General features: G+C 44.8%; 1 protein-coding gene and 1 pseudogene across 2 annotated transcripts in view; one reads left to right on the top strand and one right to left on the bottom strand.

The window, feature by feature from the left end:
- The window catches only part of LOC126167629 (protein yippee-like 2), a 685,352-nt gene that overhangs the window by 652,157 nt on the left and 8,415 nt on the right, over positions 1-24,780 (bottom strand). The gene's annotated exons all lie outside the window — the stretch shown is intronic.
- On the top strand, positions 1,799-1,915 carry LOC126100895 (5S ribosomal RNA; annotated as a pseudogene).

Genomic DNA, 24,780 nt, shown 5'->3' with positions numbered 1-24,780 from the left:
GCGAATGCCTTTCATATATAGGATGAATTTTATGTCGCACTGTCTGTAATGGAATGCAGAGTAGATATAAAGCTTTCGTTTTCGCCTTGTATCATGTTCATGGATATTGATCTTTGATTTATGAATGCTCCAAACAGAACAACATGACCAGCATAAGGACAAGGGAGGATACGTGCGTTTTAAGGAAGCTAACGTAGCAATTGAACGCACGTCTATTTTCGTAACCAAACTGTGTGATTTTGGAGCCAGACACAGACGACAACTGCCGTTGGACATGGCCACGGCCGTATCTATGAACTATTCAGTAAATAAGAGGAACCACATACCCGTCACGAAGGTTAAATATAGAGAAAAGCAGTACAAAATATAAAGAGATTTAAATCAAATTAATTCTAATAGTCGCAGCATACAGCATGTGTCTACTTGTGTTTTGTAAATATTGCTTTAAAAAAGTTTTACGAACCTGACGTTGCATGTGTGTTTTGCATTTGTGCTGACCAGCAAGGAGTGAATCTGGAATTCTTTACATCTTCTATGTTCACTGTTAAATGTGGCAATAAGTCAGACAGCAACGTGAATTATTTTATTTTATTTTGTGTTATTCCTATGCTAATGTAAAGCTTTTTAGTAAAGGCCATAACTGCTTTTCTTGGAGTGTTACAATGCTGTGGTCGAGCGGTTCTATGCGCTTCAGTCCGGAACCACGCGGCTACTACAGTCGCAGGTTCGAATCCTGCATCGGGCATGTATGTGTGTGATGTCGTTAGGTGAGTTATGTTTACTTAGTTCTAAATCTAGGGGACTGATGACCTCAGATGTTAAGTCCCGTAGTGCTCAGAGCCATTTGAACCATTTTTGGAATGTTACACACATTACGTAGTTCATACAGAGGACGACATACGGCCAACCAGTGTTCTCCGCCTACCTTCAATATACAGTAGTCTTGAACGAACTGTGACAGAAACCCGAACAGGGGCCTGACGTACAAGAACATGTATTGATTCTATGAAGCAGTGGCATGTAATCTAATGTATAAGCCATGTAAGTTATGCCACGAGTTGTAACCTCTTATACTATCGCCTACTGGGTATTTCTTGTATTTTTAGCATTGATAATGGCTGGGGACTAGCCGAAATCTAGATTAGAAATCCTTAATAAAATCTGAAAGTAAAGGACAACTGATTGCTGTGCTCTATCATTTGAAAGTAAATCAAGAGAGTGATCACGTTCCGTGTGATGCACCAGCTCGTTTCTAAGGCCTTCGACACACGACCGTGCTTTCGAACGTCAACGTTGATCGTGCAGAGTTTACGTGCTGCTGAACACTCAGAAACGACGAGATTAGTGCATACGGTACGTGTGTCTCGGCTGAAAGTGGAAGTTGTCGGTTACATCTGGCTCGCACATTGTTTACGGAATGGACGGACTGCACATCCGTCCATGTTGCTATGTTAGCTGTACATCACGCGCATCTGCTCCCCTGTATCCATGTTCTAGTCATGTTGTTCTGTCTATACTTTACAAAAATAGTTCAAATGGCTTTGAGCACTACAGGACAACATCTGAGGTCGTCTGTCTCCTAAAACTTAGAACTACTTAAATCTAACTAACCTAAGATATCACACATATCCATGCCCGAGGCAGAATTCGAACCTGCGGACGTAGCGGTCGCGCGGTTCCAGACTGAAGCGCCTAGAACCGCTCGGCCACACCGGCCGGTCCGACGGGTGTTATACGACCATACTTTGCACGTGTCTCCTACGATCTTAAATAATAGGCGTGTTATTAATTGACGTTAGGCAACGGCCTAGCCGCAGTGGATACACCGGTTCCCGTGAGATCACCGAAGTTAAGCGCTGTCGGGCGTGGTCTGCACTTGGGTGGGTGACCATCCAGCCGCCATGCGCTGTTGCCACTTTTCGGGGTGCACTCAGCCTCGTGGTGGCAGTTGAGGAGCTACTCGACCGAATAGTAGCGGCTCCGGTCAAGAATACCATCGTAACGACCAGGAGAGCAGTGTGCTGACCCCACACCCCTCCAATCCGCATCCCCACTGAGGATGACACGGCGGTCGGATGGTCCCGGTAGGCCACTCGTGGCCTGGCGACGGAGTGCTTTATTACTGACATTTAATTATAACAAATTGTACCAAGAATATTGCGTTTCTTATGGATTCTCAATGTCCCATTGTCTTGAAACAGCATACTTCCACTATAATTCTTTAAACATCAACAGGTCGTTCCCCTTCACTGTGTGACAACAAATCGCACTATCAACGAAGGGTTTCCTAGAGATGCTCAATTTGCTGATGATTAGAAACGTCTTACATACACACGGGATTCAACTAAAAGCCAATACGGTGGCTCGCGAGTCTCTTTGTACTAAAGAGGGATTGTGTGCGTGTGACGTAGGTGGCGTTCTTCCATCTCGTTGGCCATCGTTGGGTCGTTCAGAATACCTAGCTAGATCTTGCTCTGGACTTTCGGAAAGACTCCCCAACGTGGTTTTTCAACGCTGTTGTTGTTGTGGTCTTCAGTCCTGAGAGTGGATGCACCTCTCCATGCTACTCTATCCTGCGCAAGCTTTATCTCCCAGTACCTACTGCAATCTACATCCTTCTGCATCTGCTTGGTGTATTCATCTCTTGGTCTCCCTCTACGATTTTTACCCTCCAAGCTGCCTCCAATACTAAATTGGTGATCCCTTGATGCCTCAGAACATGTCCTACCAACCGATCCCTTCTTCTAGTCAAGTTGTGGCACAAACTTCTCCCCAATCCTATTCAACACCTCATTAGTTATGTGATATGACGTCAGAAACTCGGCACGTTCAGCGTTAGAATGTGCGGTACGTGCGCCGATGGCTTAAGCGTGTACCAACCCCGATGGAAACCACGCCTGGCGCGCTTAGCGATGAGAAACACGTGCCGTGTGAGGATGGCTTTAGGAGCTCCGGGCAACGGCCGGCGCTCTCCAAGAAACGGTACCGCCGGCGCGCGGCGCGTTTGGGCGCACCGGCCCCGTCGTGTTCCACGGACGGACAGGAAGCCCTTCCGCGAGCAATAACCGCGGCTCCGCGCAAGTCGGCAAGGCGAGGCGAGCCCAGGTTGTTGCACCCACAGCGGCGCGACGCAGCGCTCCAATTAGGTGGCTCGTGAGGGGGGAGGGAGTGGGGGGGGGGGGCGCTGTGGGCGCCGTGATTCCTCGGGAACCTTGACGCCCACGCTGCGCACCGGGCGCAGTCGGCTCGCGACCGCCGCCTTTCCTCGTTTCTCACGCCGGGCCGTCTCTGGAACCGACCGGAACTTCGCACACGAGCCTCCGAGACCGTTCGCGCTTCACAGGGAAGCTTCCTAAACACTCCAGTAAGACGCTGTACACGACGAGCAGGATTACTCGAGGTGGGCGGTAATTAAAAACGAGTTCCCGCCAACTCAGTTCCGCACTGTCGCTTGCTCCAAAAAGCGCGCGCTTACGGTCTATCCGATGACATATGCGGTTGGATAGAAAGTTTTCTAACAGACAGGGAGCTGTATGTCGTCCTGAACGGGGTGACTTCAACAGAAACAAGCGTAACTTCAGGTGCGCCCCAGGGCAGCGTAATAGGTCCGCTGCTTTTTACGATTTACATAAACGATCTGGTTGATAGTATTGACAGCGACATTAGTCTGTTTGCCGATGATGCTGTAGTCTACAGGAAAGAAGCATCACACGAAAGTTGTGAACAAATCAATGAAGATTTGCAGAAAAGTAATACGTGGTGTAATGACTGGCAGTTATCTCTCAATATTAGTAAGCGTAACCTGCTGCGAAAATCGCCATTAATGTACGAGTACAAAATAAATGCCCTGTCTTTGAAAGCGGTAACATCCGTCAAGTATCTGGGTGTGACTATTCGAGTTGGGTTGTTTGGGGGGGGGGGGGGGGGGAAGAGATCAAACAGCAAGGTCGTCAATCTCATCGGATTAAGAAAGGATGGGGAAGGAAGTCGCCGTGCCCTTTCAAAGGAACCATCCCGGAATTTGCCTGGAGCGATTTTAGGGAAATCGCGGAAAACCTAAAGCAGGATGGCCGGACGTGGGATTGAACCGTCGTCCTCCCGAATGGGCTATTCGAAATGATCTCAAATGGAATGACGCGATTACACTAGTAACGGGTAAGACAAACTCTAGATTGCGGTTTACTGGTAGAATCCTGAAGTGATCCAGTCCTTCAATAAAGGAAATAGCTTACAATACGTTAGTTCGTCCAGTCTTAGAGTATTGTTTGTCTGTATGGGACTCTTACGAGTTGGGTCTGATTCAAGAGATTGAGAAGGTCCAAAGAAGAGCGGCAAGATTCGTGACTGGTACATTTAGCCATCGCGAGAGCGTTACAAATCTCATATAAAGTTTGAAGTGGGATACATTTGCAGATAGACGGCGCGCTAAACGGAAGGGGGAGGTCACTAAATTTCGAAATCCAATCTTCGCCGAGGATGTAGAGCATATAATATTACCACCAACTTTCAAATGGCGCAATGATCACCATTAAAAAATATGGGAAATTAGAGCTCGTACTGAGGCGTTCAGACAGCCGTTTTTCCCCCGCGCGATCCGCGACTGGAACGGGGGGGGGGGGGGGGGGGGCGCATCACTTTGGCGCGAATTGTGCCCCCCGCCACACACCGCTTGGTGGCTAGCGGAGTATATATGTAGATGTCGAACTCTCACACCAATGTTTCTGTGAGCAGTCTACAAACAAACGATTAAGTAGTGGATGCGTCAGGGGTCAATGCTAAGACCACAACTACTTCTTTCTCATAGTGTTCGGAAATTCCAGTTACTAACTTCTAGGACGTGTACAGCGGAGTGAGTACATAATATTTTGAATGTGAACCCCTGTCCGGAAACGTCATCCAAAGACACAGCAGAAAGTCGAAGTTATACGCACCAGCGCCTGTAAATGCATGTCCAGCTTATAGAAACTTTCCAGGATGACGGAGAAGGGTAACTATCAATTCGAGGTGAGGGTTCTTGTAGCGGAAACGAACGAGTTAAAAGTTATAAGCGAAAACCGTTCTGATAGCTCTGACGACAGTCGAATACACGGACCAGTACTGTTGTTGCCTAGAATGTAAGATCTGCAACTTTCAGAGGTGGTAGTAGTATGGACCAAAACATGAAAAAGTTTCTATTAAACATATGCTCTAAACTCTTAAGGTATAAATTTATGACCACTTGTTCAATAGAGGAGATATGTTCCACACACTTCCTCGAACTGTCCAGAATGCCCTTCAAGCCCATAGCTAACAACTGTGGCCCACTGACATGGCGCATTGTCATCCATAAAAAAAACCTGAATCGCTGTTTGGGAACATGAAGTCCATGAATGGCTGCAAATGATGTCCAAGTAGCCGAACACAGCCACTTCCAGTCAATGATGGATTCAGTTGAACCCTAGGATCCAGTCCATTCCATGTAAGCAGAGCCAGCGCCATTATGGAGCCACCACAGACTTCCACAGTGCCTTGTTGACAGCGTCGGCCCATGGCTTCGTAGGGTCTGCGCCACACTAACTCTACCATCAGCTCTTACCACCTGAAATCAGGACTCATCTCACCAGGCCACTGTATTCCATTTGTCTAGGATCCAATCCACATGCTCACGAGCGGCTGCAGACGATGTTGTGCTGTTAGCAAAGGCATTCGCATCGGTTGTGTGCTGCCATAGCCCACCAATGCCACATTTCGCCGGACTGTCCTAACGCACACGTTCTCCGCACGTCCCACATTGATTTCTGCTGTTATTTCACATAGTGTTGCTTGTCTGTTAGCATTGACAACTCTACGCAAACGTCGCTGCTATAGGTCGTTTTGTGCACGCCGCCGGCCAATGTTCGTGGTGGGAGGTAATGCCTGAAATCTGGTATTCTCGGCACACTCATGACACATTCGACCTCGGAATACTGAATTCCCCAACGATTTCCGAAATTGAATGTCATATGCGTTTAGCTCTAATTACCATTCCGCGTTCCAAGTCTGTTAATTTCCGTCATGCTACCATTATCACGTCCCACACATTTCCACATGAATCATCTAAGTTCTAATGGCCGGCCGCTGTGGCCTAGCGGTTCTTCAGTCCGGAACCGCGCGACATCTGCGGTCGCAGGTTCGAATCCTGCCCCGGGCTTGGATGTGTGTGATGCCCTTAGTTTAGTTAGGTTTAAGTACACTACTGGCCATTAACATTGTTACACCAAGAAGAAATGCAGATGACGAACGGGTATTCATTGGACAAATATATTATACTAGAACTGACATGTGATTACATTTTCACTCAATTTGGGTGCATAGATCCTGAGAAATCAGTACCCAGAACAACAGCCTCTGGTCGTAATAACGGCTTTGATACGCCTGGGCATTGAGTCAAACAGAGCTTGGATGGCGTGTACAGGTACAGCTGCCCATGCAGCTTCAACACGACACCACAGTTCATCACGAGTAGTGACTGGCGTATTGTGACGAGCGAGTTGCTCGGCCACCATTGACCAGACGTTTTCAATTGGTGAGAGATCGGGAGATGTGCTGGTCAGGGCAGCAGTCGAACATTTTCTGTATCCAAAAAGGCCCATACAGGACCAGCAACATGCGGTAGTGCATTATCCTGCTGAAATGTAGGGCTTCGCAAGGGATCGAATGAAGGGTTGTGCCACGGGTCGTAACACATCTGAAATGTAACGTCCACTGTTCAACGTGCAGTCAATGCGAACAAGAGGTGACCGAGACGTGCAACCAATGGCACCCCATACCACCACGCCGGGTGATACGCCAGTATGGCGATGACGAATAAACGCTTCCAATGTGCGTTCACCGAGATGTCGTCAAACACGGACGCAACCATCATGATGCTGTAAACAGAACCTGGATTCATACGAAAAAATGACGTTTTGCGATTCGTGCATCCAGGTTAGTCGTTGAGTAAAGCATCGCAGGCGCTCCTGTCTGTGATGCAGCGTCAAGTGTAACCGCAGCCATGGTCTCCGAGCTGATAGTCCATGCTGTTGCAAACGTCGTCGAACTCTTCTCGCAGATGGTTGCTGTCTTGCAAACGTACCCATCTGTTGACTAAGGGATCGAGACGTGGCTGCACGATCCCTTACAGTCATGCGGATAAGATGCCTGTCATCTCGACTGCTAGTGATACGAGGCCGTTGGGATCCACCACGGCGTTCCGTATTATCCTCCTGAACCCACCGATTCCACATTCTGCTAACACTCATTGGATCTCGACCAACACGAGCAGCAACGTCGCGGTACGATAAACCGCAATCGCGATAGACTACAATTCGACGTTTATCAAAGTCGGAAACGTGATGGTACGCATTTCTCCTCCTTACACGAGGCATCACAACAACGTTTCACCAGGCAACGCTGGTCATCTGCTGTTTGTGTATGGGAAATCGGTTGGAAGCTTTTCTCGTGTCAGCACGTTGTAGGTGTCGCCAAATGCGCCAACGTTGTGTGAATGAATGCTCTGAAAAGCTAATCATTTGCATATCACGGCGTCTTCTTCCTGTCGGTTAAATTTCGCGTCTGTAGCACGTCATCTTCATGGTGTAGCAATTTTAATGGCCATTAGTGTAGTTCTAAGTTCTAGGGACTGATGACCTCAGATCTTAAGTCCCATAGTGCTCAGAGCCATTTGAACCATTTGAATGTGATGGTGATGGAGAGGGTTTTAAAGGCGCACGACCGGAAGGTCTTCAGCGCCCGCTCTGTAACAGATTGAGATGGGTGTCAAGAGAAGACTCAGAACAGTGAGATAAAACAGAAGTAAGACACAGGAAACTAGCTTGGAAAAATGTGTGCCTACCCACACCGAAGCGTGGGACGAAGCATGCCGCCAGCAGTAAAACATGGACAACCCAGGAAGAAAGTGGTAGAGGGAGGTAGAACAATATAGCAGATGGTAGTGGCTGGCTGACCGCAAGGAAAAAGAAAGGAGCCAGTCACTTTGCAATACACTAAAACCTCCAGCCTAAAAGTTTAGGCCAGAGTCCAGACATATCACTAAACTTTAAAACCCTCGACACATCGTCTCATCATTATCTAAAACACAGGGCAGATCCCCATCAACTTTTGTTTCTGCCCTTGCATCACTGTATAAAATGCAGAGTGTTAAAATGTGCCGGACAGAGATGTGCACACCACAAACATCACAAATCGGGGGATCCTCCCGCGGTAATAGAAAACTGAGTGTGAGAGGACAGTGCCCAATCCGTAGACGCGTGAGGGTCACTTCTTCCCGCCTGAGCACACGGCAGGAGGTACGCCACGGCCGAGTTGTTGACTACACCAACCGCAGTTTATCGGCCGTCACCGCCAACCATTCTTCCTCCCGCAACTTCATGCACTTCTTGTGGAGTGCAGAGATGACAGATTGCAAGGGAATAGGACGCTGGAGCACATCCTGCACTCCGCAGGCCTCCTTGGCAGCCCGATCGGCCTGTTCATTGCCCCATATTCCTGTACTAATGACAGCTCCGCCAATGCACAGCGCTTTTATACCTTGTGTACGCGACGCTACCGACATCCGTATAAGTGCATATCGCTGTCTCATGATTTTTGTCCCCTCAGTGTACATTGTACTTCGTGTCAGAATGTTTACATTTAGTAAAGTATTTCCGGATTATCCAGATTTTCAGTGTTACGGTTTACATCTGGTCCCAGCTAACCAGTCAAACGACGTTCTTTTGTAATCTCTACAACAAAAACAGCCCATCCTCTTCATCATGCCGTGATGACGTGGACGGGTTGCGACCGTCCATACAAGCGTCTGCAGCGTTACACAAGCTGGGCTAAGATCATACTTAACGCACGAGGGGGCAGCGCGTGGAGAATTAAGCCTAATTAGCGCCAACGAGACGGCACTGTTACACGCGACGAGCGCACGGCCGGCTACGCTGCAAGCGGCGGCTCCGCCTCCTCCGCCCACGCCCCGCGGAGGGTTAACGAACCAGCGACGCCGTGGGTCGAAGCTAATCAGATCGCCGAGGCGCCGCCTGCAAACTCGTGCCCGCTACGACCTTCACTCACTACAGGGTGCTTACAACTAGCGGAAAGTTCCCCCGCGGTATTTATAAGGGGGCTATCTCGGCGGAAGCACCGCACTTCGCCGCCGTCGAGTAAACTGACTGCCTGCCTCCTGTCATAACAGAGCCTCGGCTACGCAGCGCCCACCCGCCTGCAGCGTTGCTAGCAGCGGGCGGATGATACAAGTTCACCCTTCGGCTCGTTCACGAATCCGTCTTACACTGGCGTCGTACAAGTGTAGAACAAAAGGAGAAAGAAAGGCGTTCATGTCATGCAGCAAGCGGAGAGTTTGCAGCAGCTAGTAAAACATGGTGCCTCAAGTCGCTACATCTGACCCTCCGTCACCCTCACCCTCATAACATTAATAGTGAGCTTGCTAACGTACGCTTAGGCCGATATCTTCGATCGACCTGTTACAAATGGTTCTAAGCACTATAGGACTTAACATCTGAGGTCAACTTTCCCCTAGACGTAGAACTACTTAAACCTACCTAACCTAAGGACATCACACACAGCCACACCCGAGGCAGGATTCGAACCTGCGAACGTAGCAGCAGCGCGGTTCCGGACTGAAGCGCCTAGAACCGCTCGGACACAGAGGCCGGCGACCTGCTACACACGCTAGAGCCACGCTCCAGATTTTCCAAGAGATATGATAAAGGCACCCTAGTACACCGCCATATATTTATAAACGGTCCTTTGTAAATTATCTTTGACGAAGTTACTACACTACTGGCCATTAAAATTGCTACATCACGATGATGACGTACTACAGACGCGAAATTTAACCGACAGGAAGAAGATGCTGTGATATACAAATGATTAGCTTTTCAGAGCATTCACACAAGGTTGGCGCCGGTGGCGACACCTACAACGTCCTGACATGAGGAAAGTTTCCAACCGATTTCTCATACACGAACAGCAGTTGACCGGCGATGCCTGGTGAAACGTTGTTGTGATGCCTCGTGTAAGGAGGAGAAATGCGTACCATCACGTTTCCGACTACGATAAATGTCGGATTGAAGCCTATCGCGATTGCGGTTTATCGTATCGCGACATTGCTGCTCGCGTTGGTCGAGATCCGATGACTGTTAGCAGAATATGGAATAGGTGGGTTCAGGAGGGTAATGCGGGACATCATGCTGGATCCCAACGGCTTCGTATCACTAGCAGTCGAGATGACAGGCATCTTATCCGCATGGCTGTAACGGATCGTGCAGCCACGTCTCGATCCCTGAGTCAACAGATGGGAACGTTTGTAAGACAACAACCATCTGCACGAACAGTTCGACGACGTTTTCAGCAGCATGGACTATCAGCTCGGAGACCATGGCTGCGGTTACCCTTGACGCTACATCACAGACAGGAGCGTTGGTTGGTTGTTTGGGGAAGGAGACCAGACAGCGTGGTCATCGGTCTCATCGGATTAGGGAAGGAAGTCGGCCGTGCCCTTTCAGAGGAACCATACTGGCATTTGCCTGGACTGACAGACAGGAGCGCCTGCGATGGCGTACTCAACGACGAACCTGGGTGGACGAATGGCGAAACGTCATTTTTTCGGATGAATCCAGGTTCTGTTTACAGCATCATGATGGTCGCATCCGTGTTTGGCGACATCGCGGTGAACGCACATTGGAAGCGTGTATTCGTCATCGCCATACTGGCGTATCACCCGGCGTGATGGTATGGGGTGCCATTGGTTACATGTCTCGGTCACCTCTTGTTCGCATTGACGGTACTTTGAACAGTGGACGTCACATTTCAGATGTGTTACGACCCGTGGCTCTACCCTTCATTCGATCCCTGCGAAACCCTACATTTCAGCAGGATAATGCACGATCGCATGTTGCAGGTCCTGTGCGGGCCTTTCTCGATACAGAAAATGTTCGACAGCTGCCTGGCCAGCACATTCTCCAGATCTCTCACCAACTGAAAACGTCTGGTCAATGGTGGCCGAGCAACTCGCTCGTCACAATACGCCAGTCACTATTCTTGATGAACTGTGGTATCGTGTTGAAGCTGCATGGGCAGCTGTACCTGTACACGCCATCCGAGCTCTGACTCTATGCCCAGGCGTATCAAGCCCGTTATTACGGCCAGAGATGGTTGTATTGGATACTGATTTCTCAGGATCTATTCACCCAAATTGCGTGAAAATGTAATCAAGTGTAAGTTCTAGAATATTTGTCCAATGAATACCCGTTTATCGTCTGCATTTCTTCTTGGTGTAGCAATTTTAATGGCCAGTAGTGTATATAGTTTTAACAGAGACCTTATGGACTTCCCGATCTCACTGATAAGTGAGTTATGAGATTAAGGGACCAAACATCTATGGTCATCGGTCCCTCTGTACTGGGCACATCCGAAACACATGGGATAAAATCATTCAATTTTAAATCACAAACACTATGAAAATAGCAGCAACAAACTTCAAAATGCCACGATCGCTGTAACACAGCATTTATTCAAATTACCGGTTTCATCAAACTATGTTGCCATCTTCGGATCTTACGCACTACACTTCGAAGAATCTCGTCCATGTGTACAATAATTTATGTCACATAATAAATGAACATTCAAAGAACATGCATGGCATTGTATACTGGCACGTAAAACGTAAAACTATCGTTATATACGATACACACGGTGCATCGAATATAAGGCTCATGCCCCCTTAAAAGCGTCATATGGGCTGAGATTGGGTAGTAAACATGGCAGATATGACAATCCATATCTGTAATTTTCTTAGAAGTGTAGCACATAAAATCAGAATATCGCAACATTGCCGAAACCGGTACAGTAATCCGAATAAATACCGTACTGAAGCGATCTTGGCATTTTGAGGTCCGTTAATTCTATTTTAACATCAATCTAGGTCGCCCCAGAGTCGCATAATGTTAAGTATATGCCACAGAATAGCCATAAAAGGTGTTCAGAATGAATTATTAAAACAGTATGTGTATAGGAGATATAAGGGTGTTGTCGGCTGTCAACAGGAGAACTGAACCACTCTTTTTATTTATTTATTTATTTATTTATTTATTACGACTGAGGGTAATGCTGGGTATTTATGGCAAGGGTCGAACTGACCCTCTGACCGGGGGTAGCCGATCACTGATATAAGTACCAAGTAGTTGTAATTAAAGGGCAGCTAATTTCAGAGGTCCAGTGTGGGGTGTAATTAACGTATGGCAACCAAAATTAGTAGCTATTCAAATGCGTTAATGCAGAAGCGATTTATGCAAGGAAAAAAGTTAGTTCCAATTTTGGCAACCAGGTACAGATCTGGCGCTGTACCGCATCTCGTCGACGTCTCCGGTGCTCACGTTGAACGAACTGTGAGAGCAGCTGTCAATAATAACATCAATATTATGCCTTTCTCACTTATTCGGCCTTTTCTGTCCACATCCTGTTCCTAATCCATTCCACATGGAAACATTTCTATACACCTTTCTTGCATTCACAGCGCCAGATTCACACCTGGTGGCCAAAACTGGAACTATTTTTTGTCAAGCGTAAATAGTTTCCAATTTATCTCATTAGAATATCTACCCAGTGTCGCTGCCAAACTGGAGCTCTGTGAGTAGCTGCACTTTAATTATAACCCTCTCGTATATCTACAGTTTTATTTACACACAACTGGTGTCGGTGTCGATGCCACGTATTCGGTAATTTCAGAATAGCGCTGAGGAAATCAGTATTTCACTGCTAATTCACCGTCCACCTCTGTAGCTGAGTGATCAGCGCGGCTGACTGCTACGCAGGGGACCCAGGTTCTATTCCCGGTACTGCCAGCAATTTTTCCTTGATTGGAGGACGTACGGAGTGCATTCAGCCCCGTGTGGCCAACTGAGGAGCTATTCAACCGGTTAGTAGCGATTTCTAGGTCACGAAGCATGACAGTGACCGGAAGAACGGCGTGGCGAACGTATGTCCCTCCATACAGCATCCAGTGGCGCTATTGGCAGACGGTAACGTGGCTGTCGATCACGCCCAGTTAGCCCATCTACGGCGAGAACTCGCTACTTAACCGTACTAGTTCAATGAAAATTAAAATATATACAGTATCTATGTAGCGAACAGCAAACGTAAGTGTAGTAGCAAATACTAGTACAACACTATCACACCCCGTAACTCCTTCCACAAGTCAAGTTACCCTTCGCTAGGAACGTGGGTGCACGCAATGACTGTGATATGACTTTCAAATGATAGAGCACAGTAATCAGTCGTCCTTTTCTTGCTGGTTTTATTCGGAAAATCCAGATTTCGGCTATTGCCTAGCCAGTATCAATGCATGTTCTAGTACGTCACCCCCCTGTTGTTCGGCCTTCTTTCACAGTTTGTTCAAGACTCAAACACAATCTGTGGTACTTTCACAGTATTCTACGACCAAAGAACCTACCCCATAGCCGAATTTATAAATAACGAAGTAATTCAAATTAATGCAAAGGCGTAAGTGGAGATGTGCAGCGAGTAATGTGAATTGCGAATTTATTGTATTTGAGGGTTGTGTAATAGCTGTCGATGACAGAAACTTTTGTTTTCTATACTGACTTGTTTCGCATCACATAAAAAAAGCACTGCAGTCACAATCCTACTTTGTTATACCCTCGTTATTTTCTGCAATAACAACTTGCACATTATCGTTTAAGTTACAACTTTCTGCTAATAATATATTCTGTGTTAATAGCGTGTGTATTTCAGTACTTGTATGTATAAAGATTTTATACTGAAAATGCTAGGAACTTCACAAAAATTCGATGCGATAGAGCTGGCTACCTAGTTACGTGCATGGAGAAATAAAAAAAACTTTATGCGGATTCGTTTGACAGATGGTCGTTAAACTCTGTTCTCTCATTGCTGCTATTTGAGAGCGGAAGACTCCTTATCAGTATAGGATTCAGCACTCTCTCTCATACTTTCACAATGATTGAGAACATGGACACATACATCACAACATAAACCAGTGTTAGTGGTTTGTGTGTTCCCATTGCTCAGGTGAAGTATGCATCAGAGAAATTAGATTCAAAACAGGCAAACAATTTCATCAACACAAGATCGTAATCAGGAGAAAGCAAGCTGCCCAAATCTCACTGCACAACAGTCCCCGAAAGTTGTTTGCGCGAAATTATGTTTGATGAGGTCAATACACTGTTATCGTAATGCCACGCGTCTTCCGTAAGAGCACAGCCAGACACTAAATACGCCAAGTCTACCTCGAATGGGCTAACGAATTACTGTGCGAGACAGCATACTATGTTACACAACTTAGGTGATGTATACTTATCTATTATAATACACCGACTATTGTTTTATTATCAACGAGATAAGTGGTTTGATGTTGATCTCTGCTTTCTTTCTATCTGATATCTTTATCTCCTACTGTCGCTAACTCCCCCCCCCCCACCCCCTCTCTTTCTCTCTCGGTGATGTCTGATAACGTTATCAACAGTATGTATCGCACGTAATGTCACTGATAACCTCATTAATCAAACGCTAGTTTTAGCTTTCTCTGTAAGTTTTGCTGTAATGCGGCTTTTAGGGAACACAGGCAACAGTGTCAACTGTGACCACCTTTTTTCGTAAGGCTTTTTCAAAGTGCTCCTGTCTGCAGAAATAAAACCAGTTAGCTAGTATTGCGAGATTCCCTAATCCGTGTGCAAGATTTTCTTTGGTCTGTTCTTCGGATGACGAGATTTTTGCTGAAGTACATAACGCTCATGTTTCCTGTACCAATACACAGTACGCAGCGAACAGACAACTATACCTAATATTGAATGAACATCACCCACGGCTCTCTTAAAGTAACTACATGTCGGGGGAGGAAGGGGGAAGAGAGGTGGGGGGGAAATATAACCAGGAAGATAGATCGAAGTGAACCTCACATACTGAGAGCTGCCCTGCCATATTACTCGAAAGGCAAGAAAACAGGGGTGAAGCTCTTGCTCAGAAGTGATTGTTAGTGGTACAGGAAATACACAAACGCATTTCTTATCGGGCCACCTCGAAATTCCCAAGCAAAAATTTCCGTCAGCTATAAATAAATAAATAATCTAAAGCAAGGCGCTTCGGTAATGAAATTCAAGATATTTCTATCGGAGACTATAGCATCGATTAGTTCCTTAGGCAGCATGCTATATACGAAAACAACAGCTATTCTGATTTCATCTGACAGTAACAGACAGCTACTTCTCCTTTGTATTCCTTCTCCCTGAATGGAATCCATTTGGGAGCTCCTCCGTTTCGCATGTAAGTAACCAAATTTCTAAAAATCAACCAAATTTAGCTTAGCTGTGACAAGTATAGAGAACTGGCGCTGTCAGCAGGAACTTTTATTCAGTTCCTAAAAATAGCCCGGAAGAAACAATGTGCGAGTTCGTCATTACGCCTCAAAATTCTCTGAATGATTTGTGCAAATGCAGTGCCCACTTACCATACAGTATATTTGATAACGGCAACTCAGATAACATTACGCCCTATAATATCCTTTTCTCACCGCCAGCAGTGGAGTCGTCGTTTGCCAATAACACCATAGTTACCTCGAAGAAACATTTTCTTAGAAACCTCTACAAAAATTCGAATCATTCAGCGAGTCCTGCCTCGCACGGATCTCTCACGGAGTAATAAAACCATAGTGCTCAAACACGATATTTGTACGTCCAAACCCGTAGTGGTCTTCATTGCAGAAGTAGCAAATTGGAAATCTGTGGTAAGATCTTATGGGACCAAACTGCTGAGGTCATCGGACCCTAAGCTTCCACACTACTTAATCTAACTTAAAGCAACTTACGCTAAGGACAACACACATACCCATGCTCTAGGCAGGACTCGAACCTCCGACGGGGGCAGCCGCGCGATCCGTGACAGGGCGCCCTAGACCGCGCAGCTGCAGAAGTAGCGACTGAATTATTACGAAAGTATAAATGTGAAAATAATGAACAGTCGCTGAAGAATCTAATAATACTTCATACCCTCGCAGTGATATCATGTAACACTTTGGACTTAAGAACACCCAATTCAGCGAGAAACCACTCGCTACTCTGGTATCAAATGCGGAAGGTAAATTTGGTACACCACGGGGTAAAAATTAAACATTTTGTGTGGTGTAGTGATAGATTGGCTAAGTCATTTCATGTAACTGAGGAAAAGTTAATAATAATAATAAAAATAATAATAATAATAATAATAATAACAGGAGTTGCAACAGCAACAACAACGTCTCGCTGGAAACGAAGACGAGAATTTTCCATATTTCGAACTGCCGTTGTTGCTGTATATTTATATGCTTTATTTGGTGTCTTTTACGAAATATTTGGACGCTATGGACACGCATATAGATCCACAAGGAGCTACGCTACTTAACAGCCCATCTGTCTCGAAGGTTTATCACACAAACCTTGGCCTGGCATAAAAACCTGTATTATTTCAATCAACCTTAGTCCAGATCGTGGATTGCTCAAAGGAAGCTTTCTGGAGTGGTGTTCAGGCCTTAATGTTGTGGTCCATTGTGAAAACAAAATATGACTGTAATATACTGTCTCAGCCAACGGCGTTGATATGAGCAGTGTTTAAAAAATGAAATGATTTTTTTTATTTTTAGAAATAATTTTATTTATTCGTCTATATCGATACTTACCCTTTCACAAAATTGCCGATTAGATGCTAACGCGTTTTCCAATCTCCAAAAAGTCTTGGATCTTTGTGATGGCTTTTACCTTCCTGCGATGCTTTTATATGTTCATTTATGTTTGTAAAACGACGGCCTCGTACCGGCTTCTTCACTTCTGGGAAAGAGGAACGTCACGTGGGGCCAATGACTGACGAATAAGGAGGCTGCAGCATCACTATAGTTTTGCTTTTGGCCAAAAATTCAGGAAAAATAAGAAAAGAGCGAGCAGTTACGTTACCGTGGTGCGAAAACCATTAATTGTTTCGCCACAAATCCGGCTTGTTCTTTTCGTACCGTTTCACGCAAACTTGTTGAACCTTTACGTAGAACTCCTTATTGATCGTTCTAACATATGGCAAAATTTCATGCTGCAACAAATAATGAAATCTAAGAATAAAACGAAATAACCACATTTAACCTAATTTACCAAGCTTTTTCGGTTTCGGCAATCTAGAACGCGCCCCCTGGATCGACTGACTCATTTCGACGACGTCATTTCCGTAAGCCAATGTTTCAGCATCTGTTATCACAGGATTCAGTAGCTCTGCTTCAATGTTGACTTCACCTAGCGTGTCCTGACCAACTTGCATTCGCCGCTGTTTTGATTCGAAATTCAACAATTTTGAAGCAAATTATGCTGTCACGCGTTTCATACAAAAAATATCAGAAAAAATTCATGGTTGAGATGCCACTTCTCTGATTCTGACTCTGATCTTCCATTATCATGTCTAACTTTTTTCGAGATTTCATCGCTTGGTGATGTGGTGTAGCGTACAGGGCGCTCCTAATATTAAGCTTCTTCACAGCCTTCTGCGAAACCCTTATAGCTTGTGCACGTCGATACAAAATAATGAATAGCCGATAGTACCAAATCACACCTCTTTGATAACTGACAACGGGCTAGACATGCTTTATGACCAACTCTGTATTGATTCTTCTCAGACATGTTTACCAACACAATAGCAAAAAATCATGTGCATCTAATACAACACGCGAAATTATAAAATGCCCGATACTTTCTGAACACGTCTCATACAACGACAATGGAAACCGGAGAGTCTGTTTTACATGCAGGAAATCAGCAAGAGTAAACACACGCTGCGCATTAAGGCCGTCACAACGACAGCGTTAAGACGCAGCAGAAATCGCCTGCATCATCAGCAGACGGCTAGACAATGAGACCGCAAGTGCGTTTCTGGAGCCGGAAGGAATGTCGCATGTAGCAAAGCTAAAATCTGTCGAGACGACCACATCCACAAGGAACAATGTGACGTTGTCCAGTAGGTTGAGTAATATCGCTCATCACCAAAAAGTCTGCTTACAGCAACACGTTACTGAACCATTATTGGCGCAACAAGTTTAAGTGCTCATATTTCCTGTTCCTCTAAACGTTTTTAGTGTGAATTTTCATCCATAATACATCCTGTTGAACCTAGTGTTGTTCAGAATCGGTTGATACAAGCTACTAAGTGTTCCGTCAACAAGACTACTGATTCTTTGGGTCACGGGTTTCATCAGCCATACATACGGGTCCGCTGCTACAGAATACGAGGTGCATTCAAGTTCTAAGGCCTCCAATTTTTTTTCTCCGGACTGGAAAGAGGTAGAAACATGCGCATTGTTTTAAAATGAGGCCGCGTTCATTGTCAATACGTCCCAGAGATGGCAGCACCATACGGCAGATGGAATTTTACGGCCAGCGGTGAGAATGAGAACTGTTTTAAATACTTAAAATGGCGACGTTTTCCTTACTTGAACAGCGTGCAATCATTCGTTTTCTGAATTTGCGTGGTGTGAAACCAATTGAAATTCATCGACAGTTGAAGGAGACATGTGGTGATGGAGTTACGGATGTGTCGAAAGTGCGTTCGTGGGTGCGATAGTTTAATGAAGGCAGAACATCGTGTGACAACAAACCGAGACAACCTCAGGCTCGCACAAGCCGGTCTGACATGATCGAGAAAGTGGAGAGAATTGTTTTGGGGGATCGCCGAATGACTGTTGAACAGATCGCCTCCACAGTTGGCATTTCCGTGGGTTCTGTGCACACAATCCTGCATGACGACCTGAAAATGCGAAAAGTGTCATCCAGGTGGGTGCCACGAATGCTGACGGACGACTACACGGCTGCCCGTGTGGCATGTTGCCAAGCAATGTTGACGCGCAACGACAGCACGAATGGGACTTTCTTTTCGTCGGTTGTGGCAATGGATGAGACGTGGATGCCATTTTTCAATCCAGAAACAAAGCGCCAGTCAGCTCAATGGAAGCACACAGATTCACCGCCACCAAAAAAATTTCGGGTAACCGCCAGTGCTGAAAAAATGATGGTGTCCATGTTCTGGGACAACGAGGGCGTAATCCTTACGCATTGCGTTCCAAAGGGCACTACGGTAACAGGTGCATCCTACGAAAATGTTTTGAAGAACAAATTCCTTCCTGCACTGCAAAAAAGCGTCCGGGAAGGGCTGCGCGTGTGCTGTTTCACCAAGACAACGCATCCGCACATGGAGCTAACGTTACACAACAGTTTCTTCGTGATAACAACTTTGAAGTGATTCCTCATGCTCCCTACTCACCTGACCTGGCTCCTAGTGACTTTTGGCTTTTTCCAACAATGAAAGACACTCTCCGTGGCCGCACATTCACCAGCCGTGCAGCTATTGCCTCAGCGATTTTCCAGTGGTCAAAACAGACTCTTAAAGAAGCCTTCGCCGCTGCTATGGAATCATGGCGTCAGCGTTGTGAAAAATGTGTACGTCTGCAGGGCGATTACGTCGAGAAGTAACGCCAGTTTCATCGATTTCGGGTGAGTAGTTAATTAGAAAAAAAATCGGAGGCCTTAGAACTTGAATGCATCTCGTACTACCCGGCTTAACGTCAACGTGACATCCAAATGACAAAAGATCTACATCCACGCTCTACAAACCACTGAATTGCGTTGTATATCGGGAACTTCCCATTAGCGTTCTTCCGTTCCATTCGGGTATGCAGAACGAGAAGAAAACCTGCTTAAATTGCACAGCGCGTGCTACAGTTAGTCTGATCTTGTCTTCGTGGCTTCGACGGGAACGACACTTGGTGGACACTGCATATTCTCCGATTCTTCACATGACACTCGTTTTCAAAATTTTGTAAGCAAGCTTTCGCGAGTGTGTACTAGTTCAGGTTTTCCAGTCACGTTCTCGTATGCGTCGAACCAACCTCGAGATGATCTCCTTAAAACACGTCCAATAGCCTCTGTTAATTCTATGTGGTACGAGTCCCACACACTTGAGTTTTATTCTAGGATGGGTAGCAGAAGTGTTTTTTAAGCGAATTCCTTTGTAGACTAATAAGCATTGTCCCAGTGTCTTACCAATGAACTGTAGTCTGGCACCTTCTTCACCAACAACTGAGCCTGTATGATCATTCCATTTCACGTCCCAACAAATCGCAACTTTCAGGCATTTGCATGAGTATCAACAGATTTCAGTTGCGTCTCGCTGAAATTTTAGGCATAAGACACTGCGTTTCTACGATTTGTGAAGTGCACAATTTAACATTTCTGAACAGTTAGAGCAAGTTGTCACTGTGTACCACGACGGCCGCGGTGACCGAGCGGTTCTAGGCGCTTCAGTCCGGTCGCATGTTCGAATCCTGCCTCGGGCATGGATGTGTGTGATGTCCTTAGGTTAGTGAGGTTTAAGTAGTTCTCAGATGTTAAATCCCATAGTGCTCAGAGCTATTTGAACCATTTGTTAGTACCACTTTGAAATATTATCAAGATATCGTTAGATATCTGAGCAGCTTTTTTCTGTTACTACTTCATTGTACACAACTGCATCATCTGCAAAAGATGGAAGATTACTATTAATGTCTTCCAAATCATTAACATGCAAAGTGAAGATCAAGTGCTCGAAAAAACTTCGTTGGGGCAAGCCTGAAATTGCATGCGTCCACGACTCTCCATTGCTGCGTGCTCCCTACCAATAAATCCTCAAATCGACCATTTTGTTTCATATCCCATACGATCTTACTTTCGCTAATTAGCGTTGGTGTGATTCTGAGTCAATCGTCTTACGAAAATCAAGAAATACTATGTCCGCCTGTTTGCCCTGAACCATTGCTCCAGGATGTCGCGCGAGATAAGCTCGAGTTCGGCTTCGCATACCCGAAATTTACGGAATTCATGCTGGCTGCCACTAAATAGGACATTCTGTTCGAGATACCTCAAGATATGGAGCAAAACAAAATTACAGCCATTGCATCCACGATAGTTAATTACTTGATAGTGAAGAAAATGTCTTGGTGAGTTTTCTTTTGTTTAATTTGCGTCCACTTACTTTGCTTGCCCCATGGTAGAGTCAAGTAAGTACCATATTGTACCACTGCTCCCTACAAAATGATTAATTCTGCCAGATCATTAACATACAACAACAAATACAAGGGTCTTGAAAGTACGACTCTAAGAAGCTATCTTATACTTTGACATACATGCATAATTTACACAGAACAGCAACTGGCAATACATTACAGTTTATTTTCGCTTTATATTTTACTTTTAATCATTACAACTGCATGGTTGAACGATTTCGTAAACAAAAGGAAACTGTCCCACTGTCAGGGGTAAGTGGCTGCAAAAATGTTTTCTGAAAAGAACAAAAAGTTACTAAAGTGTACTAAACATTTAACGAAGGAGTGCGGAAGGAGAAAGAAGCAGAAGCAAATCTATGTGACATAAGTGAACACGCATGCAGGATAGGCAACGTATTATAAATTAGAATTAGTTTCTAAAAATGCAATGAAAGGGGATGGGCGGGCCTAAATGAATACGACAGAGTATATCCAAGTATCGAAATGGATTTTAAGAATAATTCATAAAGTGCTCAAACAGACACCAGAACAATAACTGTAAGCCAAAAACAAAAGTTACTATAATATGAAAGAAAGAAAGAGTAAAAATAGACAAAACATGTTCACGAAACATGTGCGTTTCGCGCTTGTCCAGTTTTGATTATGAAACACGTATCCCTGAAGTCCCAATCCTTGTTATGTTCGCTAATGAACTGCGTATTTCGAGCTGCCAGCTAGTCACTAGGCTCTGCTTACACTAAATTTGTGACAATTCCTGAAACAATAGCTGAAGTACCTGTGTAAACTTCTGCGAGATGGACAGGCAATTAATGCTTAAACTACTTTGAGTACTTCGCATTTCTCACACACGCGAGCAACAATAGATGCTGACATCACACAGGCGTGTGAAATTGGCAAAATAAAATATGCAGCGCCAAATGTCAATGTAATTCCCAGTTCTGCCGAAGCAGTAACAATGAGATAATTGAGTGCCACGAATAAAGGTTACCAGACTGATTAAGTGAATGGAGATTTTAAAATCCCTTTATACCGTGCGACACGAAAACATTAGGGGGGAGGAGGAGATAAACTATATGACATATCATGACGTGCTACGGATGGATAAATACAGAGACTGAAGTAATAACCGGAGTGTCACAGGAAATGAAACAGGGCCGCAGCTGATCACGATATATACTAAAGATTTTGCGAATAATACAACTTGCGACCTCAAAGATGTCGTGTATTTCACAATTATCTATGAGGTAATTCTATCGGACGGGAACTTCAGTAGTACACGGATTAGATTACGGAAAAATACCACCCTGGTGCAATTACTGGTGAGTATTCCTTAATATCTCAAGTGTGAAGTGTGCGCTTCGGCAAATTTAAAAGACAAGCTGCCTTTGACTACTGGATAAACGAGTGATTAGAGACAGCCATGCCATCCAAATGTTTGAGAATAGCAACGTACAGAGAACGACTACATAGGCACTGCAGGCTGCGTTTCATTGGGAGCTTACTGAAAAAGACAGAGAACGTCCCTATAGTGGCTAAATACCATTTGCTGGAGAAGTTAGAAATATGTAGCAATAGTTTACAAAAGGAACAAGGTCTTAAAAGTAACTTAACACTCTCATAAAAAAACTGTGTAGCAAGACTACTTTTCTAAGTGTATTGAATTCTACTCAAGCCACATACTCCACGTAAATTATGAACTCTTAAAAGATTCAGCTCACATGTCAACTTTGATTTCGTAGCTTTGTTTTTTTTTTCCTTCATCTTGTCTAATTCTACACAAAAATATCTGTTTTATGTTCATGTGCCGCAAGTTTGCATTGGTATGTACGATTCGTGCGAGTATTTGTGGATCTTTGTACCACAAGGTTATCTACACTGAGAAGAGCGGGTGACTAATAGATATGGATGCATATTTCCGTATCTTAAGCAACTGCCGTGCTTCCAACTTACGTCTTGCCTTTTGAATAGTTCCGTATTCAAAATGGAACTGACTGACCATGAAAAGGGCGCGGGTGCAGAAACAAAACGAAGCATCTAGCAAGTGAACGCAATGCCATATGATCCTAAGTCTGCCAGTCACAACTTAGTAATTGATTTGCATACAGTTGAAGATGATATCACTGTCACGAAAGTTTCGATAAAAGCGAAGGTCAGGGTAAGTCAAAATTACTACCACTTTAAACCTATTTTGTTAATAAACCACTTGTTTAGTAAGATTAAGAATTTTTTGCCGCCAGCTGGCCAATATATGGCTATAATCCATCAATTTTACTACTCGTCACCATTATTGGTTTACAAATAAAAGAGTTCATTTGCTGTTACAGGAGAAAGCAGTGACGATCATTAGGTGCAGTCTGCAAACAGACAGTTACAGACCATTTTTGTTGAATATGGAGTTTCGACTGTTTCCGTCCAATACGTGTTTGGCAGCCTCATTCGCAAGAGTCTAGGCGGGAAATGTCGTTTCTAAAATATTGCAGAGCTGCGGAAGTAAGTAAACTGAAAATAATCCAGCAAGACACATGAAAATCACAACACATGGAATATGGGCAGTCTACATTGGCCAAGACGCATGGTAGATTCGCAATGGTGGCTGTGAGAATGTTTAGTGTCCTACCAAACCGTCCAGTTTCTACCAGTTTTCCTGTTCAAAGTAAAATTGTTTGTATGATCTAAAAGAACATTTATATTGTGTGCGCGAATTTTTTTCCAGTGATATAACAACGCCTATCTCACTTGCAGCTGTCCTAAGACACTAGTCATGACACTGAAATAATACAGTGGTTTTATGTTATTATAACTTAAATTGTTGTGGCCTCCGTTAGAAGACAGGTTAAGTGTAGCTGTTCACTATTGTTTATCCCGTGCACGTCTATCATCTCTGCATAATTACTGCAAATTATATCCACTTCAATCCACTTAATGCAGTCAAGCCTCTGTCTCCTCTACAGTTTTTACCTCATTAATCAAATTAAATATTTCTTGAAGTCTCAGGATATTTCTGATAGCCTACCCCTTCTTTTAATTAATAAAATTAAATTGTACCTGAAGTTTCTTTCCTGCACAATGCGAAGCAGTACCTGTCCATTCGTTATTCGATCTAGCCCGTTAATCCTCAGCATTTTTCTATAGCACCAAATTCAAAAGCTCCCATCTCTTCTTGCCCGAACTGTTTATCGTTCACCTTTCACTTCCCTACAACAGATACTTCTGGCAAATACCTCAGAAAAGACGTCCTAACATTTAAATGAACATAAATGATGAGCCACAACATATTTACTTTAGCGCAATAGAGCAGCGACTATTGGTGTCACGGATTCGGACAGTCACTGGTAAGCCTCCTGCGGTATGTGGCATCAGATGTCTACGCACAATTCCGCAATTCCCGCAAATTATTGGCCGTAGTTTGTTGGCGCGGAGCTGGTGACCCCATAGAGCCCCGATGTGTTCCATCGGATTGCGACCTATCGACTTTGGTTGCCAAGACATTAATGCTACTTGAAAACTACTATGGCATGATTCTGTCACTGTGACAAGCACACTGATAAGTACAGGGTGTCCCACTCCAACCTCCCCGATTTCGAGGTCCCAGGAGAGAAAAACCACAGTAGATACGACATAGTGCATCTCAAAGAAATTACATTCCCGCGTCAGAAGTGCCAAGTATCGTCGCCAGAGTGCAG

The sequence above is a fragment of the Schistocerca cancellata genome, chromosome 1 (genome assembly GCF_023864275.1).
Source record: "Schistocerca cancellata isolate TAMUIC-IGC-003103 chromosome 1, iqSchCanc2.1, whole genome shotgun sequence".
Lineage (NCBI taxonomy): Eukaryota > Metazoa > Arthropoda > Insecta > Orthoptera > Acrididae > Schistocerca > Schistocerca cancellata.
The sequence above is the reverse complement of the archived record's forward strand: the minus strand, read 5'-3'. Positions and strand labels throughout refer to the sequence as shown.